The following is an 8,380-nucleotide window of genomic DNA, read 5'->3' as shown; positions in this document are numbered from 1 at the left end:
GGCATGTACTTTGATTGTGGGCACATCCCCAGTGGGGAGTGTGCAGGAGGCAGCTGGTCGATGTTTCTAACTCTCTATCCCTCTCCCTTCCTCTCTGTAAAAAATCAATAAAACATATTTTTTTTTAAAAAAAAAAAAAAAGAAAAGAAAGAAAGAAACTTCGTGGCCCATGCGCAGAAGTCGGTATTTTGTGGAAGAGCCATACTCAAGGGGCCAAAGAGCCACATGTGGCTCGCGAGCCGCAGTTTGCCAATCACTGGTCTAGAACCACTGGTAAGCTGACTGAATGGAAATCCTACAAATAGAGAAGTAAAGAAGAAAGCACACTGAGACTGGTAGGAGACTCGAGGCACTGAACGGGCTGGTCCAGCATCCACGTGTGCCACTTTTTTAATTGGGAGGGAGATGGTCCCTGCAGAGGCCGCCCAGAGGAGCAAGGGGTCCAAGCCCCACACCAGACTCCCAGTCCAGGGTCCCAGAGCTAGGAAAAGAAGTCCCTATGGGCAGTAAGAACTATGAGCTGTAAAAACCAGTGCAGATTGGGGCTCAGTGACACAGAGGCTGCTGGAGACCCAGCTATTTCTCTTAAAAGGCTGGCACCATGAACTGAACTTACAAGGTCATGCTTCCTCTGAGCTCCAGAACCAGGGTGAGGCTCTAGGGAACACAGACACATATGAGGAGGAACTGGATTGTCTGGCATCAGGGCAGGAACTCCAGGGCAGCTTTCTCCCAAAGGGGTGCTCGCAGGGATCATTGTTCCTATCCTGGGATCTCCCCGGTTGCAGGGCTGACTGGCAGCCATTTCTGTTTGCTCCACTCTGGTGATTCCCTAAGACCCCACCTCATCCAATTTACAACCCCCACCCAAGCTGCATGCAGCAGCTTTTGCATATGAATGGCCTTTTCTTGCTCAGGGTAAAATCTCTCAGACAAGGTGCAGCTGGGTCAGGGAATCCCAAACCTATCAATAAAAGACCCAAGACCTGGCACCAGCACCAGCCTGCCTTGCTTCATAGCTGAGCCTCATCTGGGCACTTCCAAACCCGATACAAAAAGGAGGAGTCTGCAGATCTCTCTGTAGCTCCCGCCAGGTGGCCCCAGGCAGTGGCTGACGTTGCACCTCCCTGGAGACCTAAGAGCCAGTGTGCCCAGTGGTCAGTGTCAGACCATACCAGCTTACAGCTCTACACATCCATAAGCGACACACTCACGGGGCAGACTCAGTGAGCACCAAAGGGGTGTCTCCTGCACAGAAGCTCTCCCACTGTAGCTACAGCTGGTCCTCACAGCCAATTGGCCTGGAGGTCAATTTTTCCTGGAGGTCAATTTTTCCTAGTGACACCAACAGCAATCAAATCTCAGCTACAACAAGACTGTGCTCACAGCCCACAAAGGGGTGGACCTAGAGCGCCCAGCTTCAGGTGACTGGGGAAGCTGAGCCACTGGCCCCTATAGAACACCTACTACACAAGGCCACTCTACCAACTCAAGGAGACATAGCAGTTCTACCCAATACATAGAAACAAACACAAGGAAGCAGTCAAAATGCAGAGACAAAGAAACATGTCACAAATGAAAGAAATGGAAGAAAGCAAACTACTGGATATAGAGTTCAAAACAACAGTTATAAGGTTACTCAAGAATCTTCTAGAAACCGCCAAAAAAATGAAAAAGGACCAGTTAGAAAGTAAGCATACACTGACTAAAATAAAGAATATACAGGGATTCAACAGTAGAGAATCAAATCAATGATTTGAAATATGAGAAAGCAAAAAAACACACAACCAGAAGAGCAAAAAGAAAAGATAATCCAAAAATATGAAGAATAGTGGAAGGAACCTCTGGGACAACTTCAAGCGTACCAACATCTGCATTATGGGGGTGCCAGAAGAAGAGACAGAGCAAGATATTGAAAACCTATTTGAAGAAATAATGACAGAAAACTTCCCCTACCTGGTGAAAGAAATAGACTTACAAGTCCAAGAAGCACAGAGAGTCCCAAACAAGAGGAACCCAAAAAGGACCACACCAAGACCCATCATAATTAAAATGCCAAGGGCTAAAGGCAAAGAGAGAATCTTAAAAGGAGCAAGAGAAATGCAGTTAGTTACCTACAAGGGAATGCCCATACGACTGTCAGCTGATTTCTCAACAGAAATTATGCAGGCCAGAAGGGAGTGACAAGAAATATTCAAAGTGATGAACAGCAAGGACCTATAACCAAGTTTACTCTACCCATTTCCCCTGGTATTAGTCTACTCAGGCTATCATAACAAAATGCCATTGACTGGGTGGCTTAAGCAACAGATATTTGTTTTCTGGGTTCTGGTGAGAGCTCTCTTCTTGGCTTGTAGACGGCCACCTTCTCACTGTTCACACAGCATTTCCTCAGTGTGTGTCCTGGAGAGAGATCTCTCCCTTCTTCTTATAAAGTCACCAATCCTATCAGATTAGGAACCCTTATTAGGACCTAAGTTACCCTTCATTACCTCTTAAAGTCCTATCTCCAAATACAGTCACACTGTGGGTTCGGGCTTCAACATGTGAATCTGGGGGACACAGCTCAATCCATAGCACCCCTACTCCTTCCCCAGCCATGTTCCCACCCGACAGTCCCAGTGCTGACCAGGCTTGGCCCTCAGCCCACAGCAAAGCAGACCTTCTTCCTGACTCTGGGCCCTTGGAGCCAGCCAGGAATTGTATTATAACTCTGTTTTCTGGAAGGCGGCTCAGCCTTTACCCCTCTCCAGCCGGATCTTGCCAAGGAGGGCAAGTGGAGCTTGGCTTGGAACAGGCCTCTGGGAAAAGGAGACAAGCCAGGAGGAGGGAACCAGATGGGGAGGAGAAGGGAGAGTGTCACTCACATGCTCATTCATTCATTCACCAACTATGTGCTGAGCTCCCAGATGAACAGTGGATGAGGCACCCCAGGGTTGACCAGGAGATGGAGGAGAGCCTGAATGTGCCCCAGGAGAGATGCTCTGTCCTCCACAGCATCAGATTTGACACCCGGTGAACACTGAGGCGGGACATATCCCTAGTTCAGCTTACTCCCACTTGTGCATGCACTTGTGCACACATGCACACACGCATGCACATGCACATGCACACCTTCCATCTTCTGCATCAAGAGTGAGAAGCCAGATCTGGAAGCAGGAACCTGTGCCATTGACCAGCTGCCTGATTTAAGGGCAAGTCACTCCTCTGGACATTGGGCCTCCATTTTCCCAATTGCAATACCCACCCCATAAAATTATGGTTATGGGCCCTGGCCAGGTAGCTCAGTTGGTTAGAGTGTTGTCCCAATACTCCAAGGTTGTGGGTTTGATCCCCAGTCATGGCACGTACAAAAATCAACCAATGAATGCATAAATAATTGGAACAACAAATCAGTGTCTCTCTGTCTCTCTCTTTCTCTCAAATTAATAAATAAAAAATAAAATAAAATAAGGTTATGGGAAGCCTAAACACACACTGGACATGAATGCACTTTGTGGCCTACATAGTACAAATGTTTGCTATGCGAAAGAAAGCACTGCTATCTTTCACTAAGCACCTAAGGCAATGCCAAGTACCAGGCCCCTGGAACGGGAGCTCTGGGGGGAAAGCGACTCACCTCGTTCACCACTGACTCCCCTGAAACAGTGCCTGGCACACATCAGGCCTCCTACAGCAAGTGTTTGTTAGGAGCTTGGCCATATGCTATCTCATGGAATCTTGACAGCACGACCTAAGTACTATTATTTATCCTCCTCTGATGGCTATGGAACTGTGGGTTAGGTAATTAAGTCAATGTCCCAGTTTCCAACCATAATAAGTGGTGAAGTGAGATTTGAAACCAAGCAATCTGGACCCAAACCCATGGCGAGGATGATAAGAATGATGACATTTGGAGCTTATTAAACCAGAGGTTTAGTCCCCTGCCTCCGCCATATGCACCAGGATAGGGTCCTCTGCCCTCCCTTTTGGTGTTTCTACCAAATTCCTCTTCTCCCCTCAGGGATCAGGTTCCCCGGCCCACCCTGGTGCCCACCTCCGGCTGCTCAGGATGCTGACAAAATCACCGCACACACCCCTCTGCATCTTCCTTTGTCATCTTCCACCTAGAATCTTCCACCAGGACCTCCTTCCTTCCTCCCAAACGATAGCCCTTATTACTTAGTTTCCCCTTTCTGGTGCCGAAAGAATCCTGTTCCACTTGGCTGCCCCACTGGGAGATAGTACAAAAAGAACATTGCCCTGAGCTCTAATCTTCTTCTACCACCAGATTGTTTATGCCTTCAAGCAAGCAAGTCACAAACTCATGTAGGCCTCAGTTCCCCATCTGTGTAATGGGTGAACCCTGGTCTTCCCGGAAGTGACCTTTGCCGGTTTTTAGGCTAGAGCCACTTCCCTCTCTCCGCCCGCCCCCGCCCCCCCACACCCTCTCCAGCCACCCCACACACACCCTCTCCAGCCAAGATACTGCCCTGCTCTCCCCAAAGCTTCTTGTGTGGTCTCTCCTCCCACCCACCTCCCACCCCAGAAATTCAGGCTCTGCCTCCTGGCAGCCTCTGCTCTTCCCCCACTCTGGGCCTTCCCTCTACTTTGGCTTGTGCTGACCCTCTCTTCCTCTACCAGTGCCCCGAGTCCCCCACAGGCCACCAGAGTCCCCCCACAAGGCCACCATCTGCAAATAGCACAACTGGAAGCTGCCCCCCAGTTTGCAGGGCTATCTCCCCTCATTAGAGCCCCAAGAACCTCCGCTGCAGGGGTTTACAAGGCCATTTGAGTTTTAAAGGCAACCCTCCCCACACCCAAAAGAAAAAGTTTCAAAAACTTTTAAGGTCCACTTACATATAAACCCTTCTGGGCCTGTTGCCTGGACTTGGGACTCACCCACCCCTAAATTCGAAGAAATCTCTTCTGGGGAAGGGTTTTGTTTTTACCACAGCCTCTCCCTCGTCCAGGGCTTTTGGAAGTGGGGGTGGTCACAGGTCCTGGGAGCACAGTTCGGGCTGGCCTGGCCTGACCCTTCAGGCCGCGATCAGGCCAGGGGTCACCGAGCAGTCACATGTCACTTTGAATGAGAAGCCTTGAACTGAGGCTGAGAAATGAAGTTGGGAAACAGCTCAGCCAAAGGCAATTGGGCTTTTTTTCTTATGTTTTCGTGGCGGGGGGGAGGGGGGGAGAGAAGCAGGAGAGGGGGGCCTCTATTGTCCGACTAACCTTCCATGATGCTGGAAAATTGAATTTATTTCCTGAGCAGTCTGATCCAATTTCCCCTGGGTGGGAATGAGGTTGGGCTCCCCTCCCTGCTGCTCCAACTAGAAGCTTCTGGCTCTACTCAGAGACTGGACCCTGAGCCCTGGCCCAGCCAGGCAGCACCCCACCCCCAATCCGATCCTCCCTCAGGAAGCCCCCGCTCCCACCCCTGCATGTGGGGGAAACTTTCTCAGGAGCTTCAAGTTTCCTTGTCCTTCTCGCTCAGCAACCAGCTGTCTTGGCCTGTCTCCCACACACTCCAGCTTTCCGTGCGTGCCCCTCTGAGTCCCCGGGGCTCCCCCCTCTGCCTCTACCCTCCAGGGCTCCGGGGCAAGCCGATAGAGAGAAGGACAGCTGTAAAGCATTTGTGCTGGCCGCCAGGCTGGGGGGGGAGCCCATCTGCAGCGGGGGGAGCTGCCAGGCCTGAAATGACGAGAACCTTGGGCCTCAGCCCAGCTCCAGCCAGGCCCCAGCCCTTCCACCCCAACCCTCAGCACAAGAACCTCTGTCTGCCAAGACCAAGGAGGCCAGGGGTGAGGAGAATGACCTGGAGGCCACTCCAGGAGCCCGGGGGCAGGCACAGTCAGCCCCTACTTGGCACCCTGCCTCTGAGCTTCGCTGTGGGGGTGAGGAGAGCCGGACTGCCCACCCAAGCCCCCCGGGAACGGCTCGGCTCGTCCTCAGCTGGTCCCCACACCACTGCCACCCTCCAAGGTCAAGAGCTCCTCACCACCCCCACTTCCCCTTAGTCTGTACCCCTCCACCCTCCCGGCGAAGGACTCTGAAGGCGTGGACTGCAGAGACAGACCTCCGACCCCATCAGGCCCATCTGGTTCCAATCAGGAGAGCAGGTTCCCAGATCATGGAGGGCGCATGGGGGAGGGAGGCCCCACAGCCCCATGGGCACCCCCAGAGCCCTCCCCCGAGTGCGACCCCCTCCTATTTGGTCACCTTTCACCTCTCAGATGGGCCGCACACACCTGGGCCTCATACACAGCCACCAGAGGGCTAGGTGAGACAGACTATTCTTACCCAATAGTCTGTCAACATAAGAAACGTCCAAAGCTGTAAGAATTTTTGAGAGGTGTTTGTTTGTTTGTTTGTTTGTGGGGTTTTTTTAGTGAATTTGAGCCAAACTGATGGCAATTACCGAGAAGCAAAAGCAAAGCAAGGGGGAGAAGGTGTGGAATCTCTGGGATTGGATAAAAAATAAAACAAAGACACTCCTTTTACATAGCTGGGTATAGGATAGTTAACACTGACAATTAACATGATAATGTGAGAAATGGCTCACCTGTCCAAATTTCAAATGACGGACTAGGAAACAGAAGCATGGCGAAAATGAGGGGCGCCCATTTTACAGGAACACACGTGGGTAGACCCTCCTCCGGTTCCTCATTGGCTGAGGACTGTTTGGTCATCTATTTCCTAATAGGTCGCCTTGGTCTTGCTGTCTCCCATTGGGTTACTTTAAAAAAAAAAAAATGGGCTGGGCCCTTCTCTAGTTGCCTCCACCTCCCTTTGTCTCTAGGGCAGTGGTTCTCAACCTGTGGGTCGCGACCCCTTTGGTGGTCGAACGACCCTTTCACAGGGGTCGCCTAAGACCATCCTGCATATCAGATATTTACATTACGATTCATAACAGTAGCAACATTACAGTTATGAAGTAGCAACGAGAATAATTTTATGGTTGGGTCACAACATGAGGAACTGTATTTAAAGGGCCAGAAGGTTGAGAACCACTGAACTAGAGGAATCTTCCTAGGACATGTGCTATCAGCCCAGATCATGAGCCGATATGAGCGTACAGCTCATACCCTCCCCACCCCACATCCTGTTTGCTCTCGGGAAATTCAGTAATGGCCTGGCCACATGCTGTTTCTTTTCTATGAAGATAAATCAGAGGCATGTTTCTTACAATAACAATAACAATGAGGTGGTCTCTGCTCAGGTGCCAAGGTTGCCCACTGAGGGGTCGGGAGGAAAGGAAATTACTTTGATATTCCAAAGGCGTGTTATCAGGTGTGTTATACAAAGTATGTAGATACAAAATATGTAGATCACAAAAAGACAACAGGCTCAGTTAAGGTAAAGATTGATCTTCCTTAGGGAAAAATACTGGCCTAGGACATGACTACTCACCATGAACGGCTTTTAGTTAAAAAGTTTGCATTTCAGACCACCCTCTGTGGTGACTTTCGGTCTCTGAGTTTGTAAGGCTGCCATTCGGGCCTCTCCTGAGCTTGTCAGGGTTAGTATGTTGCCCCTTTTTTTGTCCTTACGTCTAAGCACAGACCCCAGACCTCTGTCGGTAGTTAGATGTCCAGACCGCAGAGGAGAAAAGGGAAACCGGAGGAACAGGGAGGGAGAAGAAGGGCTGCAAACAGGGAAGCAGGGCAAGCGAAGGTCCGGGAAACCACCAGATCCCAGCAGCACCTTGTTATGAATGGGGTCCTAATAGCACCACTTCCTGACCTCGGCCCAGGCCCTGTTCACACGCTCTGCCCACTGGTCTTCACTCCATACATAGGAATTACCATCCCCACTTGACAGGTGGGAAAACTGAGGCTCTGACTCAGTGAAAGTCTTACCTGCCCACCCTCACCCAGCTGGCAAGCACTCACACTCAGCAGGTGTGATTCCAGAGTCTGAGCACCAGGCTGCCCTCTAGGAAGTCAGGGCTGCCTCAGCAGCCCCATGCCCCAGGGCCCCCACCTTGCCTTCTCTGCTGTCTCCAGGCTTGGACCAGGTGGGAGCCCAGTTCTGGAGAAATCTACCCTCCTTGACCAGGCCCTGCTCTGATTCCCCAACCCTCACCCTCCCAGACCCGACCTCTGTCTCGAGGCCCAGGGAAAAGGATACAAACCTGAAAATAAAAGCCTCCCTGGTCCTGTCTTAGCACCAGAGTTCGAATCCTGGCTCTCAATGAGCTTGGCATCTGGGCCTCAACCTCCCCATCGATAAGATGGACCGAGTTGTCTAAAAGTGGGTCCAACAGCCCAGCTGGTGTGGGCGTGGCTTGGTGGTTAGGCGGCAATCTATGAACCAAGAGGTCACAGTACCATTCCAGGTCAATGTACCCTGGGTTTCGGGCTCAATCCCGTGTAGGGTATGCAGGAGGCAGCCAATCAGT

Source organism: Myotis lucifugus, unplaced genomic scaffold (assembly GCF_000147115.1).
Source record: "Myotis lucifugus unplaced genomic scaffold, Myoluc2.0 scaffold_329, whole genome shotgun sequence".
NCBI lineage: Eukaryota > Metazoa > Chordata > Mammalia > Chiroptera > Vespertilionidae > Myotis > Myotis lucifugus.
Note: the sequence above shows the minus strand (reverse complement) of the source record.